Source organism: Ipomoea triloba, chromosome 7, assembly GCF_003576645.1.
Source record: "Ipomoea triloba cultivar NCNSP0323 chromosome 7, ASM357664v1".
Taxonomy (NCBI): domain Eukaryota; kingdom Viridiplantae; phylum Streptophyta; class Magnoliopsida; order Solanales; family Convolvulaceae; genus Ipomoea; species Ipomoea triloba.
Window position 1 is genome coordinate 14048585 of NC_044922.1, and position 15302 is coordinate 14063886.

The 15302-nt window shown below is 32.5% G+C and overlaps 1 non-coding gene across 1 annotated transcript; it reads left to right on the forward strand.

Moving 5' to 3' along the window:
* Positions 1-1870: 1870 nt before the first annotated feature.
* On the forward strand, positions 1871-1964 carry TRNAY-GUA. The gene is made up of 2 exons: positions 1871-1907; positions 1929-1964. It is a non-coding gene; the product is annotated as a tRNA-Tyr (tRNA).
* The last annotated feature ends 13338 nt before the right edge of the window (positions 1965-15302 follow it).

Below are 15302 nucleotides of genomic sequence, written 5' to 3' on the forward strand. Positions count from 1 at the left end.
TTTTTTTTTTTTTTTTTTTTTTTTTGCAATCCTCTTCATAACCCCTACTCTTATGTCTTCCAACATAGGGATAATGGGCTTCACTCTTGCTTTCACCAAAGTACCATTAAAAGTCTAACGCAAATTGTTATCTACAATGTCACACTTGACAGTTGTCCTAAAGGTAGAAAGTCTTGCCCCACAACCTTGGAGGGTATCTTAACACACATAGACACACATTATACCTTAAGATTATTTCAAAATACATGTATGAATGATAAAATATGTAACTGCCTACCTTTCTAAATAAGTTTTTGTTGTGCAGTCCATCTTTTCTAAACATTTCAACTGTTTATGGAATCCAGCTTCAGTCATAACCTTGGTACATATCCAAAAGTGTTTCTTCAACACGTAATTTCCCTTTGTGTAGCTTACTCCAATTAGCATGCACATGCCAAGCACAATTACGATGCTCGAAGTCAGGAAATAATTCTTGAATCACATGTGTTAAACCTTACAAAACATATCAAACATAATATATTAGATAATTGTTCAAGTAAAATGCTTAAATATGTTATTTTTGTTTTAACCTTTTGTTGGTCACTGATTATTGTCCATATAAAACTATTGATGATGCCCAAATATGCCTTTAATAACCTAAGAAACCAGCACCAAGAATCTGTGTTCTCTATCTCTACAATATAATTTCTCATGCTATAGGGTACATTTTGTAGTTAGAATTTCTATCAACTACACTTAAGAATTCACCTTTCAAGTTTCAACATTCCTTTAGAAAACACCAATCCAGCCCAATCACTTTCCTACACCCTTCTAAAAACCCTAACTTTAAAACCCCAAAGCAAACATAAAATCTCTGAAACACACATGGACTATCAGGGGTAGTTCTATTAGTTTTTATCATTGTTTTATACTTGGATTGGAGTTGGTACATTCAACAGCACAATCCCTAATTCTGCGAAATTAATCCTGAAAACTAGCATTAATTTTCTTTAGTATAGCACTCGCTGCTCTTCTCACCATGCAAATGCCAACACTAAGTTTCAATTCATATTTGATGTGATTTTTCAGTTCTATTGGCCAAATTGCATGAGTTATCTCTTACCTTATCCTCATACCTATCTTCAATCCATTTTTTTCACAATTGCCAAACTGTATTTTTTGTTGCATCTGTGTTCTGCAGTTATTGTTTTCAACTGAAAACACTTAGAGTTCTTCCCATGATCTAGTAGCTTGAAATAGGCAAGACTTTACACATGCAAACGACACTCGCTTTGGCTCATTCTTCACATAGTGAATTTCCTCTTTGAATAGAGACTGCATAATTTATCATTGTCTTCTTGAATTGTTTCTCATCATTATATAGAGTCCCCAGTTCAAGCTCAGCTGAGTGAAGATTGGGATTATACGAAGGGTTCTGAATTTACTTGTTGCATTCTTGGACTGCTGAAATGATGCTTCTTCATCATCTTGTTCAAATTGATAACTCGGAGTGGGGGGTGGGGGTGATACTCACTCTCCACTTCTTAGCTTTATACCTTTTTTCACACCCCTATCTACATCTCCAGATTCAACCTCTGCCCTTATATTTTCATCATCATCAGTATGACACTCAACATCAACATCCACATGCATTCATAATTTGTATTTCTTCATTGTAATGATAAAATATTTTCAAATTACCATATTTCATTTTTAGCTTTTACTTTTATATACAAACTTTGATAACAGAATATTACTTTAATAATAATAATATTATTATTATTATTATTATTAGTATTATTATTATTATTATTAACTTGACTCATTTTGGTTTCAAAAAAAAAAACTTTGCAATAGATAAATTACCGTTGTTGGGATATTTGCAATGTGTCCGACCTTAGCTCAGTTGGTAGAGCGGAGGACTGTAGTTGGAATATGTCCGATCCGAAATCCTTAGGTCGCTGGTTCGAATCTGGCAGGTCGGATTTTTGTCAGTTAATATTTCCCGTTTATCCTTCAAAGCAAGAAATCCAAAAATAGTTGAAAACGCCGTTGCCGGGGGTCGAACCCAGGTCACCTGCGTGACAGGCGGGAATACTCACCACTATACTACAACGACGGGTCGTGGCAAGATGAAAATGTAATACTTTTACTTAAAATTGTTTTTAGAAAAGTATAAATTAAACATTAATTCAATGCCCATTATAATGAACTTCTCCTATATAATCTTGTATTGAAATACTTTGAATTACTTATTTAGATACAAACATTGGACATTAAATCAATCGTTTAATGCGTGTGTGATAAGTGCCAAAAGTGTACTATTTTTGAAGCACAATTGATTCATGGTCATGTGTAATTGGTTTATATTGGGTGGAAAATAGGACAAATAGGTGTATATGTCATATGATGTTGTATGTTGAGTTGGGGGAAGCACATTGTGATGTCTTGTAGGGATCAAGGGCCAAGATGGATAAAGAAGAGGAGATAAGCTCATAATTATATTTAGGAGAAGATCACGAAGCGGTCCACGATCGTGAACACTTCGTGGTTGAAGAACAGAACGCGGTTTGAAGGCTGAACGTAAGTGACCCGAACCACGCCGCGATCTACCATCGTGGACGATTCGTGATCTGGGACATTTCCTAAGGAGTGAAGATTTAAGTTTGAAGGGGTACTTGGTTGAAGACATTCCATGTTTTAGTTTAGTTTTTGCTCCTAGATTGTAGAGAGAGAAAGTGTAAAACATTAGAGAGAGGAAGTAGAGACATTGATGATTTCTTTGAGCATTTGAAGATTGCATCTTGCATCTCACTACAAGAATGTTAACATTTAGTGACGTTTTTTAAACGTCGATAAAAATAAAAATGCGTCGCCAAATGTCTTTACTGACGAAATAAAAACGTCACCCGGACCGTCGGGTTAGCGGCGTATGGAAAGGTATTACTGACGAAGTTAATTTTTCGTCACAAAATATTACGATTACTGACGTTTTTGCATGATCTTAATAATGTCATGGAATACATACTTTTTGAAACGAAATATTAAAAAACGTCGGTAATAGTTTGCGACGAAATAAAATATTTCGTCAACAAATGTGTTTTTACTGACGTTTTTCATACAATTATGCTTGTCATGAATAAATTTAATTGGTGACAAAAAATGAAATGCGTCAATAAAATAACATTTATTGACGATTGCGTACATTATTATGTTGTCATTAAAAAATTAATTGAGGACAAAATAATAATTTTCAATAAAAAAAAAAGAAGACATTTACTGACGTTTTTCCATATTCGTTGTCATCGCAAAATTTTATATTCGGAGATATTTATAATTTTTTAATAATTGATGATATATACATATACTTGTGTATAAAAAGGTGTACACAAGAGTTTCATGTAATTGAAAATAAAATATTTTAGCATCAATTAAATGTTTAAAATAGAAGATTATTTTCATAGTATAATATTGAATTACAAGGATGTAATGTGATACAAATATACAATTTCATAAAAACTATTGATGTTGGCACTTTGGAACTCCTTTGTCTTGGCAATGTCTGATTTGATGAGTGCATCTAGGTATGCAATAATTCCCTGCCACTAAAAAACATAAATATTTTTCTAAGCATAAGTAATAAATTATTCAAAACTATATGTTCAACTCAATCAAATAGTTAATTTACAAAGCTTTTATACTTTGTTGTGATTATATTTAATTTCTAACATAACTTGCTTAGAGCACATAATCCAATTCAATTCCAGCAAAACTTTGGTTATACCAAAATTTATATAACAAAGAAATGAAAATAAAATTCTAAACTTTGGTTATACCTTCAAGATGGGAAAATCAAGTTGAGTTATATGGTGGTTCAACTATGGCCACTTAAGGCAGAAGATAACCTGTAGAAATGTCTTCTCTCCAAGTGCACGCACCTGTAGAAATTCACTATTAAAATAATTAGATAAAAATTCACTAAGTTGAGTACAAAATAGTAGCTTCTCACAGTAGCTTCTCAACTAAGTCCAGTTACACCAAAGGATTGTGAATTTGGCCATTAGTACTCTTATTGGAAATGAAAAGGGCATGCATCTCAAATCAGCAGCCACTATTGCATTATGCATTGCTCTGGATCCTCTCTAAGCTCCAAGTGACTTGATGAATAAATAAATAAACTTTTTGAACTACAGAAAACAACAAAAGCAAAATATGGGCCAGAGTTTCACAAATTTCCAGTTGTGTGAATTCTCAATTATTTTAGGGAAGTATGAAATATCTAGATTATTAGATGCACATCAGAAAATTGCCTGTCTGTGTTAATATTGAAAGATACCATACAAATAACTGCTTATAGTGCTTATTCTAAAATGTGCCTATGAATTCTAAAATGTGAAAATGAAATCAGCAGTTAACAAAAAATATAAATACCAATCTGTAAGGTAATCAAAGAAGCAAGGATCATCTATTTTGAAGATGAACAGAAGATACCCCTATATGCAAAGCAAGGATGACATGGCAACTATAGAAACATTGTTAGAGTGATTGTCTGCAATGTGGCCATACGTCACAGGAAATTGCATTAAACTAAGCTGCAAGGTAATCAAATAAAATAAAAAGAAAGACATCAAAAGTTCTGACCTCTTTAAGGGTAGCACCATCCAGATACATTCTTGTGTGAACATGAAAACACGCATCTTTCTTGGTTTCTTGCAGTAAAGCATATGCCAAGACAAAGCAAGATATGCTGTTAGATGTAAAATAAGAATAGGGGCAGCTGTTAATGCTTCAGCCACTTGTTCAGAACTTAAAAAATCTGTCTACAGAATTTTGGATATAAAATCCACTTCTAAGATAGATGACTAAATTTTAAGAATCATTTCTGAAGGGAAAGATGAGAGTAATTACTTTCTTTTGATCAAGTGATGTTAAGAACTGTTAATTTTTCCATTTCTCTTGAATTAGGAGCTGGAGTTCTTGGAGGCATCTCTAAAGTCGAAGGAAGTTCTCACTGATGTCTTTCTACGGAAGCAATGGCCCTTTACTAAGGTGGAACACCTGACATGAAGTTAAAATTCTTAAAATACATTTTATTGTGAACTATAAAAAGTTGAAAAATTTCAACTACTTACCTCTTTGATCAATTGAAACCTGGGACACAATTTATTTCTCAAGGGAAAAGATGCAAGTAATAACTTTATTCTCATCTTGTGATCTTATAATTGAATTTATTTATTTCTATTTGAACAGTTTACTTTATCTCATTCCTTGTCTGTCTCTCATTTTGCCCTTTCTTCACTCTTCTCCCTCTTGATAAATCTTTGTCTTTCCTTTTATTACTCTCTTCCCTGTCTGTCTCTCATCTACCAAAAGGGATACAGAAAAAAGAAATCATACAAACTTGAAGCAGTCTGTAATTCATCCTTATAATAACTTCATAACATGAAACATAAATTCAAGGAGAAAATGAAATGTGGCATATCATTTCTTTGATGTATCTCACAAGATCTAAAGGACCACTTTCAGAGCCTCAGAGGTTAGACAGCAAATTGAACAAACAGTAAGGAAAGAGAACATTAAAAAAAAAAAAAGCTTTGAACATTTAAGCATTACCAATCTGTAGGTGCCAGGCTTCACCACCCTTCCCACAGGCCACATCAATGAAATCAAAAAGACACTGCAGTATAAATAATAATAATCAAGTCACATCATAATCCAGCAAACTGAATAGATTTGTTTTCAGAGCATACACACCTATAGTCTATCAGATTTAAGAAATTGCCGACCTCCCCGGGTGCCATCAGACATCCTTACAACAAGGTTAACAGCATTCTCATCGTCAGGGGTTGGCTCCTGAGGCAAGGAACCTTCTTTGGCTGCTAATTGTCTCTCAGCTTCCTGATCAATTACTACGTATTAGACAACACTCTTATGAATGATTAAGTCCAAGTATAAGGGGAACTATCTAAACAGTGAATCTGATGCAAAGTAACCACTATACACAGATTGATGATGTGCATTTCATAAGTTAACAACTTGATGATGTGCATTTCATTTCATTATTCAATAAGCATTCACAGTCAGGGATAAAATTCTTTATAGAGAATGATTAGTAAGTAATCTAACTTTTGGATTGGAAACTCAGTATCCAAGTATAAAAAAACCTCTGCAAAACTTTGAAATAATACAATAAATAGCATGTTTCAACTTTCTGCAAGAAAATAATTAGGTGAAGAAAGATTCATCAGGAATGGGTTTGCAAGAAAAATATTGATAATATGCATACAAACAGAACATGGGACATTGGGACCCGATGCTATCTCCTGTCAAGTAACAGAACAGATGAGGTACTATCAAACTGGTTTCAAAAAAAAAAAAGATACTATCAAACTAAAACAATCATTTAAAGAAAAGAAGCAAGAAAAGGGAATGAACAGAGGACAACTAGGTCAGACATCAACAAATTTCCACTACCATATTTGAGCATTAACCTCAAGTCCCTATGAAATACTGAAAAGTGAAAATCAGACATGAAAAATTCACTACAGCCTCACCTCAAAACCACCTGCAAAAACCCAAATCTACTACATCCCACAGCCAAAACTGCTAGAGAGAAACCTATTCTATTCTAATTAATGAGAGCAAAAATCACCAAATGATACCAAAAATAGAGTTTATACATGAATGCTTGGGTGGAGATTAATTGATTAGGGTTTGTATTTACCTAGACATGAATCTTCTCTTGTAAGCTTGAATTCTTTGGAAGACTTCCATTGGGATTTTGCAGAGATTAAGCCTACTATAGTGAGATTAGAAGCAGAGAAAAATCTATTGTAGTGTAGTGTAGTGAGATGAGGGGAAAACCGGAGATGCAAAGCGCAATGCTACTATGGAAACTACGGTCTTCTCGCAGTGGAATCAGCAGTGGTGTCACGGAGCAGTCGCAGTGGAAACGACGGTGTGTCTCGGAGCGGTGCTAAATGGCTATGGAAACCTTTCTCTCTCTCTTCTCAAAGGCTATCAAAACTTTCTTTACCCAAATGATAGTGCTGTGAGATCATTAGACTTTTTTTTTTTTTCTGAAGATATTGTTTCTTAATGTGGCTAAGGCGCCAAATGATAAAACTTTCCCGGCAAGATAATTTCACTTTTCCCGACGTTTTAAGCTAAAATTGATTTTTAAAACAAAACATTTAGGGACGTTTATTATACAACGTCATTGATTCTAAATCTTTACTGACAAAAGAATTATATTTCGTCGGCAAATATTATAAAAATTTGTATTGTCTCTACCAAAATATATAGTGACGTTATTTAATATAACGTCGCAAATTGTTATATTTAACAACGTTTTTTAGAGCGTCGTTAAAATTTTCGTCGGGAAATGAAATATTTCTTGTAGTGTCTTGAATTGAACTTCTATTTTGGTATTCCTTTACTTGCAATTTAATTTCAGCTTTAATTTACTTTCATTCCTTGTGATCTTTGATTGAAAGTAGAATTAGGTCTTGAAGCCACCATGATTATGAGTGGTTAATTTGATTAGGATTGGATTGGAATTCCTGAAGGCTTTTGCATTCTAGTTCAATTTCTAATTCTTTGTTAGATCTTAATTAATGTGTTGAATGGCCACAATAGGTTAGGAGTTAAGATTGGGAGGTTGACGAGAGATCATGACCTTGCAATAGTCATGTTTTCTTGCAATTCCCGCCCTACAATCCGAGAGGGCTAGGTTCGAAAGGAGATGGTAGACCAAGTGTTTGATAGAATGCTTTAGTCGAATGACGACCTGAGAGTCTAAGTCCTACGCGACTTAGTGATGGTGCCTTGATTCTCCCTTAGAACTCATTATGCACTTAACCAATTCCTCCTTAGAAAAGTGAATGCAAAGCCTCGGAATGTCGGTCCAATCCTCTTTACATTGCATTGCTAGTTATTGTTTCCATTGCTTTCTTTACTTGAAAACCTTGAATCACTATAATGATACACTTGCACCTATTGCGTTCTTGTCAATGTATCTCTTGTAAATGCGTTCGAGTCTCTCCAATTTGCCAATCTTGAAAGACAATACAACTCGGGGTGTATTCCCAATTTCATCTTTGACCTCTTGTCAGCGTGTAAAATTAGTAAATATTATAAGAACCAATAAAGTTAGGCTTTAACGGAAATAAAAAAAATGGTGTAATTGTTTATTTAAATGAATTGTTCATATTATTTATGTTTTAGTATTTTCTTATGATTTTTCCTACTTTACCGCTTATTGTTGTTGTTGTTGTTCTTATTTCCTCTAATATCCTCGCATTCCTTCAGTGTAAACTTTAATAACAGAATATCCCATTAACTAATATTATTCTTGTTTTCAAAAAACTAATATTATTCTTAACATATATACCTGTTGACTTTCATAAGGAAGTTCTTAAGTTCAAACCACATCCCATTAGGGTTGACATAATTGTTGAACATATACTATGAATATGTTAAAGTATATTTAAAAAATATACAATATAAAAATAACATGAAATTTGGTAAATTAATTAGCAGACTATATATACCGCATTCAAAGTTGAGCATCAAAGATTACTATACAAATAAGGAACCTTAAATATCATATGATATAATTATACATTACTTTATAAAAATTGTACTATTATTTTTTATCAGACAAAAATTGTTGTTACATCATTAAAGTTCCGTGTATATATATATACTAGTTTTTCATGTGCATTGCGCGAATGAGATAATGTCCAAGGTTTATTATTAAATCCTTCATAAGTAGTTAATATGATTGGATTCAAACTATTTTTTTAAAATTTTTTTCCATGTTATTAACATAATACTTGGTAAATAAATATATAACATTATTTTTTAGTATAACTTTGATATTTAATTACAAGACAGTGTAAAAAGAAAACAATGAACAATGTAGTGAATATAATTAATTAATAAATTTGAAGGTAAAGAATCTTTGCATTGTAGAAAATATAGACAATATAACTAATGAAATTATATCTCTTTTTAAATTTTTTTATAATGAATATTTATTTTTGAATAAAGACATTGTAGACATCGAATTATAAATTAAAGAAATGCATATGTATTATTTTTTTGTTGAAATTTTTTGATAATGGATATTTGTTTTTGAATAAAGGCATTGTAGACATCGAATTATAAATTAAAGAAATGCATATGTATTATTTTTTGTTGTAACTACTAATTTATTTTTAATTTAATAAGATTAATCGAGTTGGTACTTACTTTTGAATAATATACTCTAACATATTCATAGTATATGTTCAATAATTATGCCAACTTTGATTGAGATGAGGTTCGAACCTAAGACCTTACTTATACAAATTAATGGGTAAGTTAAAAGTTAACGGAATATTAACGGAAAAGAGAATATTTAACAGAAAATTTAACAGTTAATCACAGAATTAAGGATAAATTAGGAAATCTCAAGGGAAAATATAAATCTAAACAACCATCCGTTTGATTTAATAATTTGACCGTCATTTTTTCACCCATTATAGGGCTAACTTTCTTTGGCTCTTAATAATATATACTAGTTTTTCTTATGCGCGATGCACAAAAAATAGGTGTCCAATATTAATATTTTATACTAAAATTTTAAATTTATTTAAATTTTAATATATTAAATAATAATAATAATAATAATAATAACAACAACAACAACAACACGGGTTTCACTCCAATATTTTTATAAATTGAATATTTATATTTTAAAAAATAACTAACATATAACTCTAATATTTAATGTGTATATATTATTATTATTATTGAAGAAGATAGGAAAATATATGATGGATGCATGTGCATAATAACAATAGTGGAAAAGATAACGGAAGTTATAACGGTAGGGGTATATTTGTCCAAAATATTATGTAGTACAACTTTTATAACATAATGTACAAAAAAACTTAACGGAAAAAACGGACATAAATGAGGGGTATAACCTTCATTCACATTTATTATGTTTATTTATAAATATATATATATATATATATATATATATATAATATGTATATATATAATATATATATATGTATATAACATATATATATATATATACATATACATATATACATATACATATATATGTATATATACATATATTATATATATATACATCCACCTGTTCCCGTGAGACCCTTCGTAAATGCACACAAAATACTACTACACGAATGCACACATGGTAGATTGTGTGCATTAATGCTAGGAGAATTGCACATAATTTAAAATGTGTGCATTGGTATAGTAGCTTTTGTGAAGGGTCTCACGAGAATACGTGGTCTCATTTGATTATATATATAATTGAGATCAAATGAGAACTAATAGTCACATGAGAACGTGAAGACTAATCTCATACGTCCATCAATCGCGAAAAATTAATTAAGGAAAAAACATGGGACCTTTATAAATTTTTAATTAATTAATTTTTGTTTTTTTTTTAAAAAGGAGAAGAACACACTAGGAAAATAATTAATTAATTAAATGAGAAAACAATTAAGTAAAATAATAGTACACTTGAAACAAAAAAAAATACATATATATATATATATATATATTTGAAATAACGCACCCTCAAAAAGGAAGAAATCAAAAACACAATAAACAACTTTAAAAAAAAATTGACACGAAGAACATGCTAACCACAATAAAAAAAAACACTAAATAATAATAAAAAAAATAATAAGAACAAGTAAATAACTCATAAATAAATAAACTCTCTTAGCAATCAGTTGTTATACGGTGGAGTAGGAGAAACGGCTGCCGTAAGTCGTAACGGAGCTCTGTAACTGATACTACAGTTCATCTCAAAAGATACTATCTCACATCTATTTTTATATTATCGAATTGAATGAAACTGCAGTTATATCAAAAATTAAGGAACTACAGTTGTGTTGAACTGATACTGAATAACAGTTTGTTTCACATTTTTGGGTGTATATTGTCCAATGAAACTGTTGTTATATCGAAATGATATTGTAGTTGTGTTGAAAGGAAACTGCAGTATATTATAAAAGAAAACTGCAGTTATATCGAAAAGGAACTGCAGTTGTGTTGAACTGATACTGAATAACAGTTTCACATTTTTGGGTGTATATTGTCCAATAAAATTGTTGTTATATTGAAATGATATTGTAGTTGTGTTGAAAGGAAACTGTAGTATATTATAAAAGAAACTGTAGTTGTGTTGAAAGGAAACTGCAGTATATTATAAAAGAAACTGTAGTTGTGTTGAAAGGAAACTGAATAACAATTTCACATATTTGAGTGTATAATGTCGAATGAAACTACAGTTATATTGAAAAGGAACTGCAGTTGTTTTAAAAGGAAACTGCAATTGCAAGGAACGAAACTGTTTCATCGTTTGTTTTCATTAATCAAAATGACATCGTTTTGATGCATGACCCACAGTAAAATTTGCGCCTAGCAATTAGTTGGGCTCGAGTAGGTTCTTGTAGGGTCCTTTCTTTCCTTTCTACCACACTATTCTGCTGTAAAATTTCATTCTGATCACAAGACTTCCTAAAGTGGTAGTTTTCAAATTTCTTTTCAATTTTAAACACAACTTTTTAATGGATCCACAAGATTCAGACACTTCTCGCAGAACAAGTCTCATTGGAGTAATGCACTGTAGTCTCTGGTGAGTACCAAGATTTGCTTTCCTTCTTGAAAAGGGTCACAATTACCCCATCCTTACTACCACTAAAAGTTCATGAGCTCCTCGAACATCATTCAACTTGACCAATTTCAGCAAACCATCCAAGTTCATGTGTCCTACCTTCTGATGTCCTACTTCAAGATTATTATGAACATGACATCCATCATTGGTGAAGAACACTAGAAGTCCTAGATCACACAACTGGCTAACATTTATAAGATTGGCTTAGCTTGCAACTCTCTGACAAATAGAACCTCATTGAGACTTGAAAATTAACTCAAAGCAGGTTGCCCTTTGCCAATTATATGTCCTCTCTTGCGATCGCCAAATGTAACAGAACTACGTACCTTCTTCATGTTGAAGGTTCTTTAGAAATGCACTGTTCCCAGTAATGTGTTTGGAACACCCACTATCAAAATACCAGATATTTGACACACTAGCAGTGAGGGAAAGTTGTGTCACCAACTCACCATACATCCCATGTTTCCTTACCCATATACGTCAAAACCCCGGCCTTGGTCTCAGTTGTCTATTGGGAAAGCCATCATGTCGTGAGTATAGGAATAGCAATTTCAATCGGTCCCGCGGATATCTACTCGAATCTACCCCGCATGGATAAGGTTTTTTAGGCCATAGTGGGTGGTGTGTCTCTCAAAAAAAAAAAAAAACTCCCATGGGTTGGATTGGATTCGGATTTTATGTACAAAACCCGCCTAAAATCGCATCTGACCCACCATGTGTATATATATATATATATATATATATATATATATAGTAAAATAAGTACTACCCCAGAGTAGTATTTAGTTAACTATAAAAGTTTTTAACACTTCTACTAACTTTTTATTATTTTTAGTTCTAAATTAACAAGTTTATTTTAAAAAATTAACAATTTAGTTATTATATTTGAATATTTCTATAATTTTATATTTTAATATAGTTAGTGAATTTTATTATTTTAATTAATATTATGTGTAAGTAGCTAGTTTAAATATTATGGAGTATTTTATAATTTTTTTAATAAGATAATAAGTGGTGGGTACCCGTAGTGGGCACACACACCTAGTGGGGCAGGGATGGAATCCACCCGATGCGAGTTGGGGATGGGAGTGGGTCAAGAAAATATAAGGTGGGTCGGGTGATGGATTTAGCTTCATCGACCCACCCCGACCCATTGCCATCCCTATGGTAGTAGGGGCAATTTCTTCTAATGTGCCCTGGAGTATCCTGGAAAATATAGGTCATTGAGAAAAAAAAAAATTGTGTGACCTAACGGCGCCGTCTCCTCATGACGGCAACGTTTTTAGACCGTGATCCACACAGCTATGTGGGCCACGGTCCATGATTGCCTCAATTCTCATCTTGGTTTAAACCTATGGCATTTTTATGTGGACCATTGTCCACATAACATTGTGTGAACCATAAAAGAAATATGTTTTTAATATACTAAAAGTATATTATTTTTGCAATGAATGTACATTATACAAATTAATGTACTTTTAATGAATACAATGCACGTTTTTAACATACTAAAAGTACATTATTTGATAGTATACAAAATAATGTATTTTCATCCACTAAAGTTTTGATAGCCAACGTGGAGCCATTAAATTGAAAGAACAATGATTTCTAGTGACAATAGCTAGGCTTATTAGGGATTTCTAGTGACAAGAGATCGAGTGTTCTTCTATAATGCATTTCTGGCTCAGCAAAATAAGATGTCATCCTTTATCTTAAAAAAGTTTACAACAATTCAAGACAACCATTGATTACATTTCTACTCTAAACCATGTAGCTTCACCATACTCAATTCCTAAAACCTCTCTTCAACCGGCAAATCCATTGTTCACAAAACCAAATCTTTCATGCACCGATGCACGAATGGTCTGATCTCAACTAAATGTCCTAAACACTCAGCAACCGGACAACATTAGACCAACTGCCAAATGGACAAAACCTCAAGTGGGCTACCTAAAACTCAACATTGCCAAACGGTAAGCTTGGTTTTGGGTGGGTTCTCTGCAATGACCAGGGCAACTTTGTAGCAACTTACAGTGTCTCCAAGTATGGTTCTTGTTCCCCAAAAGAAGCAGAGGCGATTGGCAATACGCGTGGCTCTTTCTTGGCTCAAAAGCCTGAACTACAGTAAAGTTGAAGTTGAATCAGACGGTCTAACTGTCATCCAAGGCCTCAACGCTGACAGCCCGACACCCAATCCTCTTCCTTTGATCTCGTTATTTTAGATATTAAAAATTTACTATGTCTACTAGACAATGTATCAATCTCATTTGTCAAACGTTCTGCGAATAGAGTTGCCCACTTGTTAGCTAGGCACTCTATTTCGAATGCAGATCGTAAGGAATGATTCGAGGAACCTCCTATCTTCATTTGTAATGCTCTTTGGTGTGATCTTAATGAATGATAACTTTGGGAAGCCAACCACCTCTACCTAAAGTTGTAGTCCATATAGACAATTTGTACCTTTGGAGATGCGCCAGGGAAGCCAACAACCCTCTTGGAATATTGACCGCCATGGAGGATTCCAAACCATATGATTCTTGAATAACAATTTTCTCCCGAAGTTAGAGAGCAGCATTTACACAAAAAGAAAAGAAAAGAAAAAAAAAACAGTTCGAGTGTGGACCCTTCAATCTTCAATGTTTTAAACATTTTTAGATCCTAATTAATAAGGTCCTCCAAAAGTCTTATCTCATAGATAAACATGTCTACAACTCAACATGAAATGAAAATTAAGTACAACCATGAGGAAATTAAGAAAAAAAAAATCATAATTGCCAAATATATACTATATATATAGGTTGCATCCAAACTGAACCCATGAAGCTTCATCATACTAACTTCCTACAAGGTTAAAACCATAAGTAATCAAATCCTTCGTAGATGGAGGCATCGTGTTCCATGCAAACAATTTGGGCTTTTGGAGATGCACGAGGAAAACGCAACAACTCCCTTAGACTTTTGACAGCTACGGAGCTATCAATTCAATACTAATATATTCTTCAATAGCAACTCTCTCTAGTGCAGGGGATTTTGAAAGCATCATTCTCACAAAAAGCATTTCGACTATGGATCCACTAAATGATTTGATCTTGATTGTGTTAAGCATCTTTAGATCCTAAACAATAAAGCAACCATCTGGATCCTCCAAAAGTCTTGAAGGATCTTCTTTATCACATTTGCATGCTGCCTATAACTCAAGAAGAAATGAAAGACAATCACAACTGTGAGAACATTTGAAAAAAATCAGAAAAAATTAAATAGAAAGAAGAATCATATATGCATGATTGCCAAATTAAATATATACTCAACCTGATCTACAATAATTCGCAATTCACATAGGTTTGGGCATTTTTGAAGCAATTGCATAGCAACGGTGAGCTGCTTCCCACAACCAAAACTTAATTCATAAAACCCCAATTCTTGGAGATTTATTGCAATTGCAAACAAAGATGCGTCCATATACTTGAAAGACAGTAATAAAGAAAGAAAGAAAACAAAATTAAGAACTTTAGCAAGCTAAGCCAGAAGGAAACTAATTAAATTAAATATGTTGGCCATATATATATATATCCATATTTGCATAAAGTAAAATGGAGCAGATAAGATTCTCACCAAC